This window comes from Melospiza melodia, chromosome 8 (assembly GCF_035770615.1).
Source record: "Melospiza melodia melodia isolate bMelMel2 chromosome 8, bMelMel2.pri, whole genome shotgun sequence".
NCBI lineage: Eukaryota > Metazoa > Chordata > Aves > Passeriformes > Passerellidae > Melospiza > Melospiza melodia.
The window spans coordinates 21,991,184-22,014,536 of NC_086201.1; positions in this window are offsets into that span (position 1 = coordinate 21,991,184).

Consider the following 23,353-nt stretch of genomic DNA (forward strand, 5'->3'; position numbering starts at 1 on the left):
CTGAACCTTTAATATGTCCATTTAAACATTACTACAGTCTCCTGGTGTATCTTTATCTTTTGAATTTCACATCACATTGAGCTGATATAAAAATTCCACTGTGGAAGTAATGCTGCATACTCAAAACCACTCATCACAAGCTAGAATGCTAAATTTAGGAAAAAAAGTTTCTCTTACCACTGAAACCTGGATGCTGCACACTTAAGCATGTACCCCAATTCCTGTCCATAAACCCCAGGGAGCAAATGGGATTCTTCATGTTGTGATATTTTACAAGTACTTGCTCAGGCAGAGAGCAGCACAAAATAGCAAACAGCTGATCAGCCAGATGACAGAGTTATGTTTTTAAGACCTTATTTAAAAATAAAAGTGTTCTGCACACCATAGCCTAAAGAGGGAATTCCCAGGAATGTTTCCAAAATCCAACAAACATTAGCATTGATCCTGGAAAGCCTTTCAGTAAAGAAAACTAATTCCAAACCCTTTCGTTTAACTTAAAAACTCTTCAAAGTTATGCAGGCATGCACACACCTTAGCCACATGTATGTGGAATTCTGTAGTGCTTTGCTGATTTTTTAATTCATTTAAGTTCAAAGCTTTGATCACAGTGCTGCTACACTTTCTGTTTGCATTTTTGCAGCCTTTACATTATATTTGGTGAGAGAAGACTTAAAATTTAATTAGAGAGAAAAGAAAATCATTATTTAGCTTTCATTGAAAACGTGTGTGTTTCCATGGATGGTGTAGACCTCAGATTTTTAAAAAATGCAGTAGACAATGTGACATGGTTGTTTTCTTCTGCTTAAAAAGTACAACTTTCTGTGAGCATTAGTAACTGCAGTCATTACTGTAAAATTATGGAAGATTTATATAAAAATCTGAGGTGGAAGAAAAATAAAGGCTTTGTTCCTTTTCCAAATGTATTTTATTTCTGTAATTTGTCAGTAAATGTATAGTGAATTACCAAGTAATATCCCCATTGTCTTAATCAGAGGTGACGAACATGAGGGTATACAAAACATTACAAGTTTTGAATCGATGAGATAAATATGCATTTTAAGGCTGTATGGTCTGCATATGCAGTGAGCCAATTATGTGCAAACAGAAATACCTATTTTTAGAAACTAGCCTTAATTCAAGGCAGCCGAGCTAAAGCAAGCACTGCTCTATACTATACCTACAACTTTCCTGCTCATTCAGACGTCCCAAAATAAATAACTATACTGTTTCCACTTTTTCTTTGTAACCCTGCCTTAATACGCAGTGTAGAGATTTAAAGTGACTGAAATGCACAGAGTTGTTAGAATTTCTACTAAAACTAACTTCATGGTTATTTTTTTCCTCTTAATGAGAACGAGGCTCGTTGTTCCTGCTCATATATCGTCTGTTTTCCAGCCAGCTTTCCCTGATGGATCCCTCACTGCCCGCTCCCTGCCGGGGCTGCTCCGGCTGCCCTTCAGCGGGGGCCAGCTCAGGCTCAAAGACAAGCCAGGCTCAGGCAGCGAGTCACTATTTTTCGTACAGTGGCCTTGAACATCAGCCTTGCCACATGAGAGGCAGATATCCTCTTCACCTGAACAAAACGAAACTTAAAATATCTTCTACCCACAATTTCCTTGTTTTATTACTATTACTCCCCTCCCTCCCTCTTTCCCCCCTCCCTCTCTCTCCCCCCTCCCGCATTAAGTTTCGGGCGGCTCTGGCAAAAGCGGTTCCATGTGACGGCAGCGTGGTCGCTTCCTTCCCGGCCAGCCACGGGCAAATCCCGACGGAGCATCAGGGGACGGACATCCCGGGGGAGAAGCGATGCCCGGAGAACCTGGCACCGCCGCCTCGCCTGCTTCCTCAATGCCCGCACCCCAGCAACCGGGCGCTGCCGGCCCCGAAACAGCCGGGACACAAGCGCAGCCCCTTCCCACGGGCAAGGACGGCCGGCACGGCACGGGGGGAAGCACGGCGAGCGGCGGCAGCCTGTCCCGTCCCGTCCCGTCCCGTCCCGCTGTGTCCGCCGCCCCGCCGCGGCCGTGTGCGGCGATGCTCGCCCGGTCCCGTCCCGGCCGTGCCTTTTCCCTGAGCAGCACCGACGGCGAGGAAAAGTGACCTTACCTGGCTCCTGCGGCGGCCCGGAGGCGCAGAGGGCGAGCAGCTCTCCCTGCAGCCTCGCCCGCCCCGCCACGGGACGCCCTGCCCCGGCGCGGGGGAGCCGGGGCGGCGGCGCGGCCGAACCCGTCGGGAGCCCGCTCAGCGCTGCCTGCCCCTCCAGGAGCCTTCCAGCCCAGATATACCCGTATTGTTTTCCTCGCACCATTTTTTTTTTTTTTTGATTTGCAAGAAGACGCCAAAATCCCCGTAAATGGCTCATTTCTGGGGCGGGGGGCGCTCCCGGCGGCCCGCGGGGGTCGCGGCGCGGAGCGCGGCGCATTCCCGCTCCCACAGCGCCGCCTGGCGGCGAGCCGCGCCCCGCGCCCCGTCCCCGCGGCCCGCCGGGAACACGCGGGGATCGCCATAAAGGAACCCCCCGTGACCCGTATGCAGTTCAAGTGCAATCTTTCTTTTTTTTTTCCTTTCCGCTCCCCCCTCCCCACCTTTTTTTTTTCCTCCTGGATCCTCTTTCAAGCCCACTCCACGCTGCTGCGCTATTACATGCTAATTTAATTTTACTATGGACGATATTTTCAGCATTTGCTGAGGACAGTAAATTTTGTAGTTTATGTTATTTCACTTTTTATGACTTTTTAACACTTAATAAAATTTTATTAGAGCACTTTTGTGTTTACAAGGCCACAAAACTCTTGGCAGGTTGTCAGAAGTCCTTTTTATTATGATCCTACTGATATACTGCGAGTAATGAAATAATCATGTCCAGAAATGTATCAAAGGCCAGAGGGATTATCCAATTTAATGGCTCTACAGATGCGCTGTGAGGGATACGGACAGGCAACGCGTCGACAGGCTAAAAGGCGTGTGCGAGGCGGAGGCAGCCCTGCTTAATTTCTTTCCCATTGCAGGCTGGTGCTGCGTTATCCGGGAGGCTCCGGGCTCGGTCAGGTGACTCCCGGTGCTTTCAAGAGAAATGGATTTATTCTGGTGCAAAAAGCTCTTTTCTTTTTATTCTTCTTAGGTGTGCATCTAACGCTGACGCGTTTGCTGTGGCGTTTCCAGTGCTTGCGACACTCAGCGAAAGACAATTTACTGGAGAACACCCAATGTCATCGTGCCATTGTGCGGCAAACAGTGGCTTTGGGCGTTAGGATTTAGTCATGCAGCCAACAAATAATTGCACAGAAATAAAGAAAGACTAAAATAAACAAACATTAAAAAAATCAAAAGCAGAACAAACTGCTGAGATCAAATACAAGTGAGATATTTAAGAGCATTCTGTGAAATTATTGGTTTTTGCTTTTGTCAAGAGCAAAGCTTTTGTCACAGCACAGGGTTGTAGGAGTGCTCTCGTTTGTGCATGTGCCTTCCTTCCACAATGGTCTATTTTTCTGCACTGCTGCAGTGCTACAGTCTGAGATACTGCAGCTGTTTTTAAGGCAATTTCCTTTTATTTTAAATAATTGTTCATTTAACATATGTTGTTAAGCTCATTCTTGCGTCAAAAAGAGGCGATTATACTTCCTGACCCTGACAGCAAGGTGGGTGGCTTTGTTTTATAATTAAATTTGCTGTGTTCAATTTCATATTTTTCTTTCTCTGCTCTTTCCTAAAGACATGCCAAAAAAAGATAAAAGGTACCAATAGTACCAGGAACACGCCAATGCCAGTTTGGTCTCTTTAACACACATTGTTCCAAACTTCACAGGGACACTAGAAGTATATTCTTTCACAATTTTACAATTACTTGTGTAATTCCCTGTGATTTTAACCCTACCCCATTAAAGTCTCCAACAAGAACATATTTCATAATTTCCAAAGCAGAAAGAGGACTTTTTCTCTTCCAGCACAAACATATGTATTATATTCCAATATCTCATGATACTGCCAGTAGGGATTTCTTTTTAAGAAAGCAGGCAGTATCTGTGCATTTTTAAAATGTGCTTGAATAATTTGCAAGGACTTTACAAACAGATCTGAAGACAAGGTTAGAAGTGATCAAAGAATTTATCTTCAAAATCATGACAATATATTAGAGGACCACATGTTTGTATATTTATTCATATTGTGAATCTGCCTCACTTTGGAAGAGTGCCTCCAAAATCAATGGAGCTTCAGGAGGAGTTAAAATAATGTACAGTGTTAGTAAATATGCCAGAACTTGGCCCAGGAGCAGTAATATTAATCATTAAATGCAGTTTAGCTTCAGGACAGAAGTTTTGTTTTTCCAGAACAATATCATCTACTGTAAATCACATGTTTGCAGGTCAAGGTCAATTTTAACTTCTTAAACCTTTAACTGCAATCAAACTGGAAACCTGCAGGATGAAGTGATGGGGTAAAAGAAGTGATGGACTGGAAACTTTAAATTTGGAAGAGGAGTTGCTGCTATTGTTCTTTTGAGAGAAAAAGCAAACTTTGAAATGTTTTGAATATAAATATGTAAACATGCCACACATTATTTAATCAATGAAGCATCTAACTATTAACTAATTAATCCTTTCCTGGGGGGCTTCAGTTTTTTTCTGGAACATCAGAAAAGGCCTGAGGAAGCAGTTCCCATCATCATGGAAACAGAGAGGTAGAATTCAGTAACTGGACCTGGACTGGTGCCTACAGGAGGTGTGCAAGGCTGGCAAGACAGTCCTGGCTGAAAGGGAACAACCTTTGTGGAATGATGTAAGGAAGCAGCACGACTAAGGACAGCCCCATCCCCAGGATGCACCAATGCCATGCCCTGGAGAGGTCCCTCAGACCCCAATGGGCATTGTCAGGGCAGTTATGTGGCTTGAGACATTCCCCTCCACCAAGGATGGCCAAAAGATGGTATATGGAGAACATATGGGTCCAGGGAGAAATCTGTGGATACAGAAATCTGTGACTGTTTCTGCAGATAACCCCTGATTCTGACTCAGTCATTCTCTAACAGTCCATCAAGCAGGTGCACCAGTGAAATGCAGCACTTGGCACATGGGGCATTGCCAAACCTACTGGTTCCCTGGTGAACGTGAGAAGATACATATTAATCATTCTAACAGGCCAAACCCTACTATTCAAGCCAGTGGAACTTGTGCCATTGTTCACAATGAGATTAAAAGTGCAGTCATGATGAATTAGCTATTAATAGGCAGTTACCTGCGAGCTTCGTAATGACTTTTTGCTAAGCACAAAGCTGGAGTACTGTGTTCTGTAGGCTGATGGACAAGCAACAGTAGATGAACAAATTATTTACATGCAACATGCCAACAGCATGAAACTCAACCAAAAAGTCCTTAACTAAAGAAGATAAGGTGTTGTGTAAAAGCCATTTTTGTTTTAGCCATAGAACTCATATGCATGAGTGGGATTTGTGCAGCTAAAGCCCATTCAATTTTCTGAAAACAAATTTGATGTTGATGAAGCCAGAAAGTCAAGTTCACTCCCTACTGAAATCTGCTAAGGGACTATAATAAGGTCTTTAATTTTCCTTTTTCAAAACTGCTGGCAAAACAGCAATAGGTACTTTTAAAGGGCTGTTTGTTATTTTTATTTTTGGTTGGCAAATCATTTGCTTGTTGAAAAGCTGCCATTTCCCAAATCAGGAGAAAATGTAACAAAAATCATGGGTCCCTCAAAGTGATGAAAACATTCCCTAGGCCTTTTACTATTACTTGAGAAGGAAGATTATAGATTAGATATTAACATAGTCCCCTGCTATTCAGGAGACCATAAGACAATTCTTTCTCTGTAAATTAGAGCACAGACTGGAGTCCACATCTGCCATGTCCCAAATGAGTGTCTAATGCCTAAGTGATGGGATCTTTCCAGTGAGGCTACTCCAGGGAGCTCAAGGGAAGACAGAAAATAACAGCAGAGTTTAATTAACCTGTCTTATGAATTTTTAATAAAATTCCTGAAGTTTGGGGAGTTTGTGGCTTGTGACTGAGGCTGGAACTCCAGCCTAGCTCATCAATTGAGAAAAACACACATTTCCTATCAAACCTCTACCCTTTTTTTTGGATGTAGTCATCTGCCCCAAAGTTTAGTATGCTGCAGATGTATTAAAGAATGAAAGTACCTGAAGATAATGATATAAACTTAAAGTATATAAAAATAAGACAGTTGAAGTGCTACCTACGTTGTAGTTTCATTACAGTTTAATGGACATACGCCGATGAGCATTGTGCCTCTGTGTCCAATCTGATAGATGTACCCCATAAAAGCTTTCCTCAGAAGAAAGTCAGATAAGTGAAACTCAGTAGAAAAATAGCTGTACTTTCTGCAGCTATAGATTATTCAATCAATGAAACTCCTATCTAACTCAATATTACCCACATCCTTGGATTTACTTTCTGAACTCTCATCTGAAGTACAAACTGGCTCCCTCAGTTTCCTCTTATGAGTGTGGTAATTTTGAAAGCCCAGAAACCCTTCCTGAGGAGTAAGCAGTAGCTCCAGATTATGGTTTTTGTGGCTGAGACCAGATGAAGAATAGCAGTTACAGTTCTCAAAACAGAGCTTTGGATTTCCTTGAACATAGTTATTGTTTATAGTGCAATGTCATTGAAATTCTTAAGCTGAGTGGTAGTTATGCAATTATTTAATGTTTTCTGTAATTTTGGCTTAGTCACATTTTTCTTCTCCTTTATTTTCCACTCTATGCAACTATATATCATAGCTATATAGTTATATATGTAACTATATCTCTATATCTATCTATCTATCTATCTATCTATCTATCTATCTATCTATCTATCTATCTATCTATCTATCTATCTATCTATCTCATTACTAGCTCTTAAGAAATTAACATTTCTTTTACTGTCTCTTTCCTGGTAACTTATGGAGACAACCTTACTAATGGTAACCATAGCAATAGAGAAATGGAGTCTAACATGACCACCTTAAAACACACAACTCAGAATATCTACAAGGAATCTAAGATGCAATCTTAGCTGGAGGAATTATAAACAGCAAACCCAGCTGAAGAACTTCCTACCTTGTACTGGAAAACCCTACCAAACTTCTATAGTCATCCTGGTGACCTGTTAGGGATCAGGGACTCTTATGTTATTTAACACCCCTGTACTTGTCCTGTGCCTTCTGCATGAGGAGCATTGGCACGAGTAACAAACATGGCAGGGGTGCTCCCAGAGCCACTGGGAAGGGTCTGGCTGCCCAAGTGCTGCTCTAGTTACTCTCACAGGACAACACCCTGCAACTTGCTGAGTACACCATTATCCTTACAACCATTTTCCAGAGGAGAAACTGAGGCACTTGGCTTGAAGGTATTTAGGGAAGTCCCTCCAGCTGCTCTGTTCTCACAGGATCTGCCTGACTTCTGTTTTGCATCTTTACCTGCCTAAAATATCCTGGTGAGTTCAAATAATATCTTCAAGGTTTTACAGCTCTGAGAGGCAAATGAGGAAGATAAATTCATTCCCCTCAGGTTACCAGATTAGCCCTCAAGCACAGCAGGTAAGGCAATAGCAATCTGCCCTCACCTTTCTGAGCAAAGCATGATGTGGCAGGGAAGGATACACAGGGGTCTCATGGGCAAGTGGGTGCCAGGGCAGCTATGGCAGAGGGATTAATCTGGGGTGTCACATAGGTGCCAGGGGTTTAGGGTGTTCAGGAGCAATGCCTGCCAGCAGCCAGTGCACAGGGAAGCCTGGTCCTCTCCCTTTTACTCTGGGATGGAGAGGAAGGTCTGTCCCCTGGTGGCTGGGGACAAGGGCCATTTCAAGCATCACTTTTTGACCCAAATTCTGCCTTTAAGAGAGCATTATGGAGCCTGCCTGCAGCCCACCCTGGTCTCTCAGAACTTCTTCCTCTCTCCTTGCATAGTCCCAGCTATATTGCTGGGAAGTTTGCCAGGGGAGAGGGAGGGCTGATACAACTTGCAGACTTTTTTTCCATCTTGATCTGTGTGCATTTCTTTCCTGATGCACTCTGAGGCAAAGGTGAGGAGATATTTATATCTCCCTTATCAATGAGAATTACCAGGATCTTAAAATACCATTTAGAAGTGTTGAAACAATGAATGTTATACTGACAGTAGCTCTTTAAAGGTTTCTCATGTAAATAAAGTCTGTCTCCAAGAAGAGTCCCACACATAGTATTACACAGTAATCATTAACTCTAAAATTATTACAAACAAAATAAAATTCAACATGTCAAAATGGATTTGGATTGTGTGAGCATTCAAACCTTATTAAAATGACAAACTCAAAAAACCTGGAATGCTTAAGAATGCTTAAAAGTCAGCACTTGTTCATGTGCTAGTTTGATTTAAAGAAGACTCCAGAGGCTTTATTGAATTATATATTATTATATATTACATTCTCATGAATTATTCCCCAGACTTCAATGCTGGCCAAAATAGGGCCACCCCTGGGCCCCAGGTCCCTCCCTCTGTGGAATCTGGCTTTTCACAGAAGATTCAAACCTGACAATCTTTCCTCTCACATCCATACTCTTGGCAACTCTTTATTTTCCATGGGGAATTCTAGGGCCTTTATTCACACTTAAAAAAAGCTGTGGTTTGAAATGCTTTAACACCTCCACTAAAGCAGCAGTTTCTTGGTACGTAGCATAAACCTGGGGCCTTTCCTCTTGGCCTGAAGGTGAGTTGGGGCACGTCTGTGCAGTGCTGCCAGCCCAGAGCACCACCCTGCCTGCGCCAGCTGGGGATGCCCAAACAAGCAGCGCCTGCTCTGGGAGTGGGAGTCAGACAGGCACAGACAGCCAGGGCAGGAATGGAAGCTACAAAGACGGGTTTTGGTCATCCTTCACCATAAAGGCCATGCAGTCAGTCTGGCCCAAGGAATGTGCAGGGGTCTGGTCAGTTTTCAGGCTAGTTGAAATGAGTCTCCTGTGAGTAAAAGTTTTAGCAGTTCATCCAGCAAGACAACTTTGCACATCAGGTTGCTGTGATTTAAGTGACATCCTTTTTATCACAATGACATTGAACCAACCTGAAAAATGTTTCAAGATACTAAATCCTTCAAGTTTGATATTTGGAATGGTGTCCTCTTTCAAAATTGGAATTTTCCCATCACTGATGACATCTTTGTATTATGGAGTCTCTTATCTTTCATTCTAATAATATTGCACAGACCTGTCTTTGTGACACACTGAAGACCTGTGATAAAGTGATGCAGTGAATTTTCTCACTGGGATATAAGAAAGAGATGTCTCCTGGACAGCTTCTGTTCTTTTTTTTCTTTTTTTTTTTTTTTCCTTCATAAATTTTACAAAATCCTGCTACAAAACAGGACATAATTCAAACCAGATAAACTTCTTATCAGATATCAGATATTTTAAAGACAGTAACAATATCACAGGAAGAAGGTGGTCATAAAGGCATATCAAATATATCAAATATCAAATATAATACTTATTTTTAAAGTGTCTAAATTTTTTCTTCACATTACTCACATCTTCACTGCTTCAAATTGTTACCATCCAGACACTCTTCAGCCATTTCCCTGTAGGCTAACATTATTGTATGGTGATTGTAGGTAATTTTAACAGCAGATTCTTTAAAAAATATCACCAGAACCAGGTAGGACCTGGTGTACTGTCCATGGAAAATCAATTAAAGTCTTGCACTTCTAAAGCCTCTGAGTTGGTTGGTCTCATTGTGAATATTAGTAAAAAAAAGGATGATAAGAGCTGCTTTCCTGAAAGCTTTGCACCATTCTCTGTGTACTCCCCATGTAAACCTGTGCTTGCTAAGTCAGTAGGTCTGTGTACACGCTTCACAAAAGATTCACATAGTAGGATGCTGTGTGGAGAGAGAGAGCAATCTAAAAATTCCTACAAGTACTATAAGAAACATACATTGATATCAAAAGTCAATGTGTATAATATTGTATATAATAATCAATTGAATTGATTATTGTATACCATAATCTCTTGTATATAATAATCAATTCAGACTCTGGAAAGAGTGGAAGGTCCATTTTTAGTGTTTATTTTAAAATGTATTTAGTTGGCAATACACCTGGAATGGTCACCCTGTACTACAGAACTTGCTGCAAATGCTCCATATAATTTAATCAAAATATCAAATATCTTTCACTACAGTCCAGTTAACCTCTATAAACTAAACAATTACTTAGGTGACTTTCTTCACAAGGTGAACTTCTGGCAGTGGATATACAAACACCCTTCATGGGCTGAGACTTTTCCCACTAACATACTTTGGTTTTGGTGCAGTTAAAAATAAGAGAGGAGAGGGTGGAAGGGTCAGCCTCTTCCTGACATCTAAAATCTTTATCAGTAACAGCAACCCCTCGGCTGGTGTCAGTGATTTGTGGTATTGTTGTTTATCTGTGTATCACTCACTCGGATGCACTGTTTAGATCCAAAGGTCTTGGGACCATTTGCAATCTCTTCTAGGCTTGCTGTACCAGACAGGGCAGACATCTGGCTGTCAGTTATAATTGCATCCTGCACCAGAAGTTGTTTTTAAACACTCCTGATTCCCTTTGAACGCAGAGCTGTGATGCACAACAGTTTCAAGCCATTACTGCAAGAGGCAAAGTCAATCCATGACTTTAGCCGAGTTTGAAGCAAGATTTATGAGAGATGGTGGGGAGGGGGGCCATTTCACAAAAGGGTGGCTGTTTGAGCCTGCTTGGGTCTTAATGATACAGCAGTTTCCTTTCCAGCCCATACAACTTATTCTTTGAACGCTGACAGAAATAGTCAGAAATATATTTGTGGTGTTGCCATGTTTACTGTTTCCTGTTGTCTTTCTTTGGAAGTATTTTAACAGAAATTAGGACTTCACATAAAAACTCTACAGGCTCTGGGATGAAAGGATTTACTATTAGGTTTCCTTCTCACTCTAACTTGGTGGACTGTGATTTAAACCCTACAGACGCTTGACAGGATATGATGCCAATTAAAAGCATGAAACCTAATTTTTTGACAGAATAATCACATAATCCCCTTTCTACTATCTGGCTAAAGGATTATTGACAGCACCTTTATTTCTCAGCCCAAATCTTGTATTTATTAGGCTAACAAACTGCTCTTGTTTAAATTATACAGGCCAATGAATATTGTTGAATGTCCAGGCGCAGGACTGCATTCAATATTGTAAAGGGATGTTTTTCCCCTGGTAATTGTCACACTGGGTCAAGAATGCACAGAAATGTAAGTGGACAGCTGGTTTTGGTTGAAAGCAGAGTTCTGATTTGCTGTTTAATACCAAATCAAATTTAAAGTAATTTAATAACAAATCTTATAAAATAAAACATTGCAGTGAAAAATTCAGCTGGAATTTCTTCCAAGATCTGAATTCACTTTGCATGAAGTACATAGGAAGTTCAGTGAAAAAATGTTCCTGGAGTACAGAAAAAAAAGAGGTTAAGTCCTGCTTTTCTGAGTTGCCAGTCATGACTTGAGCCCAATACATGATCTACACTGTTTTGTGAAAGCAAGACTTTGGTTAGGCTAGACCATGCTGATGCACTGCTGTAAGTGAACTAGCCCTCTCTGTTTTGACCTTATCTGATGCCAGTGAAGAGCCCTGGGGCCAGTATTTGCCATTCAGTTCAGCCCCTGGTGAACTACTATCTAAATTACATATGGGTTTTCCCTGGAAAAGTTTCACATTTATATGCCTTTTGTGCAGCAATGTCTGAAATGAGGAGGAATCTCTCTCTCCCTGTCACATACATGCTCACATAAACTGGAGCCTGCAATTTCCCTAATCACTAAAATCCCTTCTCCCCACGTGTAAGTTGTTAACCTTCATTACATCCCTAGGGAGACATACACTAAGCAGAGGCCTGTTAAAATGAAAGTAACCATCCCTCCAAATTGCCAAATCATCATATTAAAAAGTCCCCTTCTTATAAAGTAAGGTTCATCATTTGCCGTGCCAAGCTAATTCCTGCTCAGAGTTGAATGTAATTACTTCTGCTATACGATTTTATTTTAAAAAAATACTTCATTAGCTTCAGCAGCAACACTACAGTACCTATTGTGTTAAATGTTCTTAAAGTTACATTATTTAAGATGAAGAGACATCTTACAGTTATTAGAAAATTCATGTGAAGACTGCTTTCAGATGTATACATACATTGTTTTCTTCGAGCTTTGAGTTAATTTTTATACTGTGTGTTTTCCAGATGCACATAGGATTTTCCTCTCATTTCCTGTCTCATTCCTAATCTAAAATCTATTGCCATTTCAAAATAATTAAAAAAAGAGCAGGGCTGTTGAGTGAGCAGAGGAACTCGGTGCTGAGGTGGGTGTGTTAGCCGTTCTGAACCACCATTTTCTCACTCTTGCATGTGGGCTGCAAAATGGTGGTTCTGTGATTTTGATGAGCAGGGACCCGCGTTCCACTCCTCGTGCACGCTCGCTCGTCGTGCGGCCATGAGGAATGCCCTGGCCCTGGCTAAGAAAGGCCGACTTCTGCCGCCAGTGCTCGCCTTTGTGCCGGATTCCTCGTGCTTTCACGGCCCTCGGTCGCCCCAGGATCGCTCGTAATTCCTCTCTGAGTTCTACAAAGCCACTAAATGCTAATTTCTAATTTAAAGTTTCTCAGGAGTAGCCGCAGTGCTTGTGTGCACGACATACAACCCCAAATGGTAAGAGGACAAAATCACAGTAATTTTGTGTCTTGTGTTTATTAATAGAGGACCAAATGTCACACAGGCAGCAGTCTCAGGACCAGTTTGTAAGGAGAATGAATGTTTTGCTCGTGAATAAATGGTCCCTCCAGATCAAGGTTGAGGTCATTGGCAAGATCTAGGCATAAGCTCACTCCAAAGGTATGTGCACATGCGAATAAAGGAATTAATACTTGACTGTCAGTATCGGTATTTCATAAGAGTTGTGTTCAGCCTAATTTTTTTCCTAAAAAAAAAGTTGGATACAAACAGTTTATTCAACACTGCAGTGTAAATATGTTGCTGGCAAAACAGCAGCCAAAGCAGGCAGTGACCTTGGCTACCGCTAGCAGGCTATCAGAGAGCTCCAAAAGGAGGGTTGCGAAAATGTTAACGAAATGGAAATTGCGTGTGATTGCCCATAGCAGGATGAGGATCCTCCTTTGCCTGGGAAGAAACAATTTCCTTTCAGCAAGGTACGCAGCCGCTGTGGCACGTTAGAGAAAGCAGCTTCACAGCGTGCCAGCAACCAGGGATGATACACAAATACACTCCCAGTTGAGAATCTATGTGTACTTTCTCCCCAGATAAAATAGATTCACGGCAACAGTATTTATAGTCTGCACAACAATATTATTTTTCTCTCTTTGGTTTGCAAGGGTTGTAAATAGAAAAAAGAAATGACTAAGCTATTAAATCTAGGAATAACAAGGCTCTTAAAGCCAGGTTTATTGTACCGGGGTAGGTAAAAGCTTTACGTTTTTTGATCTGCGGGTGTTAAATATCCTGTCTGCGCCCGGATCCCCGCTCGGCTGTTATTTATCTCGGAATCCTTGGGAAAAGGAGCGGGCAGATGTCCCTAAACTGCGGGCACCACCTGGCGGCGGGCCGGGCCGGGAGCGGCTCCCGCGGGTCCCGCAGCCCCCGCGCGGCCGGAGGGGGGCTCCTCCGAGGAGGAAAATGAAATGAAACGGTCCCTGGTGTTTTGATTTTACTGACTTGTAAGCGCTCAAGCCAAGTGTTATCCAATTTTCCCCATACAATCTGTTTGGAGAGCTAGCAGTGCATTTCAAAATGGCTTATTTTGATGACATGGTCATAATTCTAAATAATTTGATTTCCAAATATACACATCATATGGTGGCCTTGCCAGAAAATCGTTCTATTGAAAGTCTTCTGTCTTAAGATTTAAACTAAATAAAGGAGAAACGATTACATGATCCAAGCACCTTTCTGGGGGAAGGGAGCGGGGTATGATGTGTTTGCTGGGAAAAAAACGCTGAACAAAGAAAATATTTTCCAAACCAAAAAGCTTCTTTCTGAGGGTCATGAACTGGAGACATTGCGGGTACTGTCAAAAATCTGAAGAGGAAATGAAAAATAGCACTTGCTCCTTTTGAATGCATGCGTGTGTTTTCTTTCCTTGATGGCTGGAGGAGCCTGCATTCTAACGAGGTTTCACAGTGCACTAGAAAATGCAGAAATATGGCATAATCCCTTGGTTCCTTCAAATCAAAAATCAGAGAGTGTGTTTAACATACAAGAACTCTGTGTGTGTGTGTGTGTGTGTACTAGCCTGTATCCGCAAAGCAGAACTTCCATGTGTATATATTGTATGTATGGTGGAATTTAAATCTTCAGTCTCCAATAAAATTGCATTCTGTAATAAAACTGCTGCACCTTGACTCCAGACTACACTCAATCCCAAATTAAACACCCCATTTACTCTACTGTAACAAGCAGAAAGGTTTGCTACAGTGAACACTATTACAGACAGGAAAGGCATATTATCATTCTCTTTACCTTTTGTACATATGACAGCAACACCTAAACAGCCCCTGTGAGTCATATTTTTCTCTAGTTCCTGGCTCCTCTTACAAGAAAGGATTGATGAAGGGAAAAGGTGAATTGAAACATGATACTTAATTTCACATCGCTCCCTTAATTATTTAGGAGGACGGACAGAGAGCTCCAGACATTTAGAAGCAAGCAGGTAGCATATTTTACTACAAAATGTCTTCCTGGATTTCATGAATAACTCAGTGTCATAAACAGAAACAGCTGGCACGCTGAAGGCTGTGTAGATTTCTTTATGCGTTATATATAATGTAAATGCTTCCCACATAATGCACACAAACTATCTGCTTCATATCAATGTTCGTAACCCAAAAATACATAAATAATATACCAGGGATACAAAATTAGGGGACTTAAACTTGTTAATCCAGGTCATATATTTAAATGCCATTGTCTAGTGGCCATTTATCTATTGTTTAAAGGTCTACTTATTTCAGATGCATACTGTTCTTGGGTGCTAATTTTCCTATCTTTCTCTAGGAAAGCCATTATAGAATTTGGATGTTTTTGTTGTGGTTATTAAATTAGAAACGGGAGCTCACCGAGGGCAGCAGGAGGAGGGAGAGGCTGTGTGACCCAGGGGAGTTCTGGACGCTGTGCCCGGGGCTGGGCCGAGGCTTTCTGCTCTACTCGGAGGGAGATTCCCTCTAGCGGACTGAGGGGGAATTTTATTCCCCGTTTCGTGCCCCATCCTAGCCTTTATCTGTTAAATACAAGGTACCCTCTCCAAGGATATTCTCGGCCATTAACCTTCATGCATGAAGCAGGAGCTGAAAGTTAATAAAGAAGGTATTTCTAATCAACTGTGGTGATGTGAGGCACTGAGAAGTCATACTAGTAAGCCAAGAATGTGAATCCCCCGGTCTTTTACAGCTGAAGATAATCTGAAAAGAGCTACAAGTTCGAAGTTTTTTTTAGATCATATGTCTAAAGTGAACAACGAGGGCTCCATTCCCAGACATCTGATCTAAACCCTTTGAGTCTTGGGAATTTTGACTCCAGATGCAGGTTCCAGCCCTGCACATGATCGTTATCTTTAATGGGACCAACTCAAACAACCACACATAGATTTGTTGCCATTGCAAAGGACCCAAAAAAAGAAGTTGGCTCTCAGCCTGTAGCTTGGGGGGAATCAATTCCTTGAACACAAGTAGTCTGAGTTTGGCTCACCTCTGTTTAAAAGTGGAGTAGCCTAGGAAAAAGAAACAGGCCAGGAAAGATGAAGAATAAAGCATATGACTGAATTTTAAGTTTTCCTGGGCCTTATTCATAGTTTTGCTGAGTTAGAGACCCTATTAACATCTACTGTAAGTTTTGTTCTGAGGGATCAGATTTCTGGAGCCTGAGACCAGTTATGATACATCAGAGAAAGCCTTATAATAGGAAGCTTTATTGCCTTCTGCTAAGCGAGCCAAAGGCAGGGGCTTTCCCTTGTAAGCATAAGGCTGGGAAGGGGGAAGGGGGAAGGAGGAAGGGGGCGGGAGGTATTTTTTTCTTTTTGCCTGATGTGTTTCATCCTTCCCCACCTCCAACATCAAAGTGTTTGCTAGGGCAAGTCAGCCCTGTGATTCTGGAGCTGTGTATTTCCCCTCTCCCAGTAGTTTCCATGCCCATTTCCTATGCCCCAGCTGCCAGAGCACTAACTCTGCTGCTTTAATCACTCCATTAATCAAGCCTCTGCAGTGATCAGCACACTAGCTCTCACTGCCACAAGGAAGCCTGTTACTTCTTCAGGACACATAATCTCCCACCAGCCCTCCAAGGATTTTTACTCAACTGAGCCATATTGATCCACCAGCTAAAAGGGGTATTTCACTCCATTTTGAATCAGCTGTGTTTTTAACATAATATAGCTCATGAAAGGCACAACTCAAGAATAATTCTTGTATTAAGGACACTATGAAATATGAAAAGACAGCCATTTCATAGCTAAGCTTCATAGACAGTGTGATTTCATTAAACAGACAAACACTGCCATCAAATCAAAGATCAGCAGATACAAACAAGCCATTTCTGCTGGCTCCTAGAGAGCCATGATTGCATCCCCACGGGCACAGAGGACTGTCATATAAAAGCATGTGCACAGACAGTCTCCAGTCCAGTCAGAGTGGTTTATTGACTACAATTTTGTACTGGGTCGTGCTAAAAGATGGCAGATCCCATTATGCTAGGAGACTTTGAAAATTTGAAATGTAGCCAAAAAACAAAAGATCACAGTAAAGCCAGACACAGAGCAAAAAGAAATTACAGGAAAACTTAGTAACCTTCAGTGGCCTCTTACACTTCTGACTCTTGCAAGGGGAACAAGGTAGTACTTGAACACTATTTAGCAGTGCCTTTTGGAGAGCAAAGATTGGGCACTCTGCTGACTTGCAGGATGAGGAGGTAATTTCCAAAGGTTAAGGGGAAGCAGGGAGATTTCTGCATGTTCAGGGAAGGTGCAGCTCCTGCTTGGTGTAAGGTAGAGCAAAGTTTGCTCCCCAATAGCTCTGACTGCCTTTGGTAGGAAACCTGTCTTCCCACACATCTGTCCTCCAGCATGCCTTGCCATCTGAGCCATCCATTCCTGAAGCCAGGAAAATCAGGAAAAAGGAAGAAAAAGTCCCAAGCCCCAGAGCTGCACCAGAAAATACTCTCATCACTACCACCATCACTCCAGCAGTATGTGAGAGCAAAGGCAAAGGTGTGGGATATGGAAACAGTAACAGAGGGGAATTGAGCTCGGAGTTTGAGAATCCTAACCTGCTGAGAAAGACAAACTTCCAGTTGTGTCAAAAGATCTAGCAAAGAGCAGGTTCTAGAGTCTGAGAGAAGTGGAAGTGAGAGCAGTCTGCTCGCTATGATGGCAATGGAGGGCAGACATGAGCACATTCTGAAACTGCCAAGTCCAGTTTATATTGCTATTAATTCCCTCCCCAAATCCAGACCTGAATTCTTCAGTGTGGGCCAGAACTGGGCAAAGCACTTGTCTCACATGCACACAGGCACACGTGTGCACAAACACACACACACTCACCCTTGGGGTGGACACCTGCAAAAAGATCAGCAAATAGAAGTGATGGACCTCGAGCAGTTTCTGAGTATGAACACTGATGCTGTACAATCAGAGCAAGAGTTTTGCAGAATCATTTCACTGAAATATTTACTTTTCCAGCTGCTGTGATTGTATGTTTAAGCTTTCCTTTCTGTATATTAAGGCTCGTTTTCCTGTTTAAGTTCCGTAGCTCTTGTTTGGTAGCATGCATCAAATCCAAATGACAAGTTTGCATGTGTATACTCAATGAACAACACAAATCATTTATCCCTTGGGATATAGGACTTGAAAATGCAGATGGTCTTGATACAGTCTGATAAGAATGTAAACAGGAAAATATCTTTGTTGACTTATTTCTTAGTAATCAGTAATAATTAGTTATTGTCTAGAGATTCATTATATTATTTCACAAACCTTGCAACAAACAATAGTGAAACGAAATCAACTTTGATTTTCTTAGGATTGCAAAAGATAACATCAGATAACTTCCTTAGAAAAACAACAAAACCTCCATTTTTCATTGTTTTTTGGTCTACGTCAAGTTTAAAGGCAAAAATCAAGATAATGAAAAGCTTCACAGAATTTTATTTGCCCCTCACTTCTATGGTTTTACAACCAGGATATGCAATTTTTCTTTAAAGTTGCATAATTCAAATTATCACCCTCATTAGATGTCAGTATTAAATCTGTTGTGTGGTTTTAGCTCTGAAATTATTTCCCTTTCTCACCACTTTTGGATCAATTATTTTCACATTCTGTTTCCCCATTTCAGAGGAGGAAACAAACCAAACCAAAATCTTTCTCTCGGTCACTGTTTTATTGGCTGTTTAGATTCCGGATGGTTAGATCTCTCTCTTGTAATGACTTAGCAATTTTTCCAGAATGTTTCAATTTGTGGATTAATATTGGCAGGAAACTAATCTCTGTATTTGGCTTTAGCACACTGTTGTATAATGCTAATCCTTTCTCTGACTTCCAGAGTGAGGTAATCACAAAGTTACTCTGAGGCTTGGCACACACAGCTGTCCTCATGTCAAGGCAAATCAAACACAAAAATGATCCCAGGGAGAAAACGCAAAAGGATATGTGCGTGGCTGAAAAAGTGAAAACATCCAAGGAATGTTCCTCTTTCAGCCCTTTTTGCAGAGCTGTGAACTTGCACTGTCACAGACTCTGCTGTTACTCCTTGTGGCCCTATCAAGCCTCTCTCCTCTTTCTTCCTTGCTTGCTCTTCTGCCTTACCTCTGCCTAGATCTATTTAGTGTTCATCCACCTGCCTAAAGCAGTCTTCAGACATGGTCAGTGTCTTGTTCCTACTGTGTGTCACACATTGATAGCACACATTAAGCATGAATGGTCATGTACAACGATGGCTCGCTATTTTAAGGTGGTTGTTGTTGTTAATATTATTGGTTAATAATTTTAGTATAATTTCAGAAATACCAGGGATGTGTTTTATTTTTCCATATAAGGCAAGTAGCTCTTAGGCAATGTTTTTTAATGCATGTGTTAGTGTGCATTAAAATAGGAGGGAAATTCGATTTCCTTTGGACAGTCAACTATTGAATGCAGACTAAAGCTATCTGAATATCTGTGAGGCTAAGAGGTGACTTTGAGTCAGGCAGGTGGGGTTTCCTGAGGCTGGGATATAATCTTGATTGAAAAAAAGAGATCTTTTCTACTGCATATATGTTGTGCGAGTCGTTATGAAGTTCCCTGTGTTGTTGCTCTACAGCACAAGTACCAATGTCTGGTAACTGTGCAGTTGGCATTACAACTTCATTTACTATAGATTAGAATAATCTCTGTATATGTCCATTTTAATATGGGAATAATCAAATTAGCACCCTACTGGAAAAGCTTCACAAATACACAAGAACAACAAGTGAAGTTACTGAAAGAAAAAGATACTACATGTTGTCATGTGGGTGGTATTGATATATGGAACTGTGCTACTAATCTCCAAGAACTGCTCATCTTGTAAAGTTGTGCTTTATACCTTGGTAGTGGTTGATCTCTTGATAGATGGAGTCAGCACAACTGACTGTGCTTTAGAGGGACCAGTGCTTGGCAGTTTGGGGGACTTAAAAAACAGGAGAGGAATGTCTTATATCTACAAACTAAAATGTCACAGAGGATGGAGAAATCCTCACAAGAACCAGTCTGATGTAAGGAAATGTACTCTACAGGGTGAAACCACTGTGAGATTGCCCTTTTGTGACAGTTCTTAGAGGAGACTGACCACATCCTGGGGAGAAAATGTGGGACTCACATAGAGAGACAGCATCCCCCACTGGACTCTACATCAGTCCCCAGCAAACAGGCTCCCATGAAGCTGCCTGCTTCCCAGTTGCTTCTGCTGGCAGAACAGGGCACAGGAGTACAGCTTCACTCAGGGAAAAATGGAATTTACCTGCATACTTCCTAGTAATGACTACCAAACTGGGCTGTAGTTCATCATTGGCCAGCTAGAATCTGTAAGCTCAGCACCTGGGGATAACTAATAGGGTGGGTTATCTATAAAAACACAAACGTACTTGGGTGAGTAAAGCATAAACTTATCCTCCTTCTGTAAAAAATTAATTGAAAAAAATCAAGGAAGGAAGGAAGGAAGGAAATATAATATCTCCATATTATAGGCATTTCTTCCTAATTTTTTCAGCATTTCTTTAGAACTCAAGTACAGGATTGAGGAAACAAATGTGAAAAAACACCATCTTCAATCTCTAACCCAATTTACCATGGATTCTGTCCAACACACTTGTCTGTCTTATTCTTGCAGCTTTTTAAGTGGGGGTAATATTAATTCACCTCTGCAAAGTGCTTTGAATTCTTTAGATGGAAGAAGTGCTGTGTATGTTGAACCCTGAACTCAATTTTGGCAGGTAAGTGAAGAAATTGATTTTGAGCCTATATTTATTTGCAGTTTTAAATTGCAATAACTTCCTTAGAATTACTCCAAGTGCACAAATTGGCAGCAGAATTCATCCCATACGTTCCTATAGACCATGTGTTTAGTCACTGAACTACAGCAGGCAAGCTGACACCAGAATTTGGCTCTTTGTATCTTCAATTGTTTTCTAAAACCAATAAAATCAGCTTCACTTTTACAGTTTTTTTTAACAAACTGCTAAAATCTAACATTTTTGTTCTTTTTTTTTTAATATGCAGTGCAGAAATTTAACCATGCTACAATAGAGTGCATGGATTCATGTTCTACTCTCTATTATTTGAATAGTTAGATAATATAAATTTGGTGGTTCAGAACTCTTTCTTTACTTTTATCTTTTTGATCTGTTGCAGTACAGGTGTGAAATGTATTTATTTCATTTTGCAATAGCTGAGTTTTTTGTAATGGCCGCTACAAGAAGTATTGAATTTTTATCTTTTAATAAATAATATTTATAGATTTAGAAAAAATCATTAGATATGAATTATAGCTACTGTAATAATTATAAATACATTAACAACAAATGGTCAAGCCAAATTGGAAAAGCTCTATTAAAAATTAAATAAAAAGATCTACTGAGTAAACAGATGTCTCTTCACAGCAGACATATCCCCACAGTTATTGACTGAAGCTTCTAAGTATTAGGAAATGACCAACAATGACAAAATAGTACTAAAATAATGCTCCCTAAAATACAAATTGCAACGTCTTCTTGATTGGGCATGATCAGGAGGGTAATTAACAGATTTGTGTATAATATTCAGAAGAAATCCACTAGCTTCTATATGGAGGTATAAATTATGTGCTTAGAAATAATTGAAGAGTTCACAGAGCAAATATTTAAAAGAAGAGCTCTCATCCAAGATGACTGTACTTTAAAGGTGACCATATCTGTTAAGGTCCTTTTTTTACCTTCTGCAGATAAAAGGTTCAAGAGAACAGCAGAGAAGAAAATTGCAGCAAATGGACTATGAACTTTAGCAAGGTAGAGTCTTCAATTCCAATTTGATCCAACTCAAATAGAGCGGGGAATGTGTAAAATCTGGTGGGCTTGGGCCCCCAACTGCTACTGGTTTGTTACAAGAACTTATTCAGCAAATAAGTATATGACATAAAATGTATAATCCTACAGTGTCAATGCCCACGTTTAAAAAGTACTTAAAGAAGATTATACTTCAATTATTATGCTACTGTGCTTTTACAGAGGGCTAAATCTGATGCTTTAGATTTAACAGCAGGGCTAACTTCCAGGCTAAACCAGAGCTAGTTTAAGGAATTGAAATGGCTCCAGTTCTTGATTTAAAACAGGTTTTTACTCTCAGTGATCTCTGGCAGTAAACACACATATTTTTCTTTTCAAGATGGTTTATGATCAGTGATTTTAGTTCACTCCACATTACTCTACCACATGTCCCGAACTGCTTGGGACAATCTCAGATTAGGAAGCACATTCATAGGTCTCACTCAAAGACTACTTTATATAGAAATAACAAAACGTCCTGACATCTGTTCACAGCCCATTTAGTAATAAGCTCATATACCTTGACACTTTCAAAAGGGTCTTCCTAGAAATTACCATTATCTCTGGGAGACAAAGCTGCCAGGTGGGGTTTGCACATGCGCTTTCTTTAAATCTTATTATCACTGATGTTGTTGTAGAGGCCATCAAACTCTGTCCTTGCTTCCAAGGTGGAACACCTTAGCTCAAACTGAATGGCCCAGTTGTGTGGCAGGTCTGAAATACACAAGGGCAGTGGTGAACACTCCCTGCCGACCTATGAGCCACAGAAAATCATCATATCTTGTCACATAAGGAAGAGAGAGCCATGAGCAAGGGAAAAGGAAACCCATGGAGACATCTCCATTGTGTAGTCTCTGTACTCGTAGTCTCTTGAGAGACCATCAGTCTTCCAAGAATGAAGCCATCTGGGGATGGTATGAGCTATTGCCCTTTGACATTTACACTTTCTATTTCAGGCCAGAAGCAAGTTTCATGCACTCCAAAGTTCAAGTGTCTTTTTTTTCTCAGTGATGACAATCACTTTTATAAAATGTCACTTATCCCTATAAACTTGCTGCTCTGACTCTTTCACAGACTCATAACATCAAATGCTCATCAGAATGATGCCTGTTAGGCACTCAGATGACTACCATTCAAAAATTGGCGTATCTGGACAGTAACAGACTGTTCTCTCATGTGGGTCCTTGCTTTTTAATATTGGATTGATAAAGTTTATTGCAGTTTTAGTGCTCATTCCCTTTCCACAGATACCCTGATTTAATGTGAGACAGTTGATTTATTACAAGGCACAATGTGAATACTTGTTTTCACCTCCTTCCTTTACCCACATCCCATTCCCATGTGTTCTGGTTGGAAAGTTTGCAACATGCAAGTGCCATCATCATCAACACCTACATCATTCAACACACTTTGTAAGGGTACCTTTACACTGAGTGCTGAAGCCAACAATGTTTACAGTTTGAGCAACCTAAGTGGTCAGGTCGATGCTATTTTGGCACATGTGCATGACTTACAGTGATATTTTTCATTGTAGTAGAGATACATTGTTATAGGCAAGAAATGCAAAAATCCAGCAGTGTTTGTAGTGCTTAACAGTCAGAATGGTCTTAATTTTTAAGGCAACTTTTTGAGGAAAGAGACCACACTGGAAGTAAAAGTAATAAAACCTCCCACAAAATCATTCATTAAAACAACAATTTAAATGTACATATTAAGTGACACAATTGACATACATCTGGGTATTTAAAATCTATTTATATTCTAGCGGGAAAAATGCT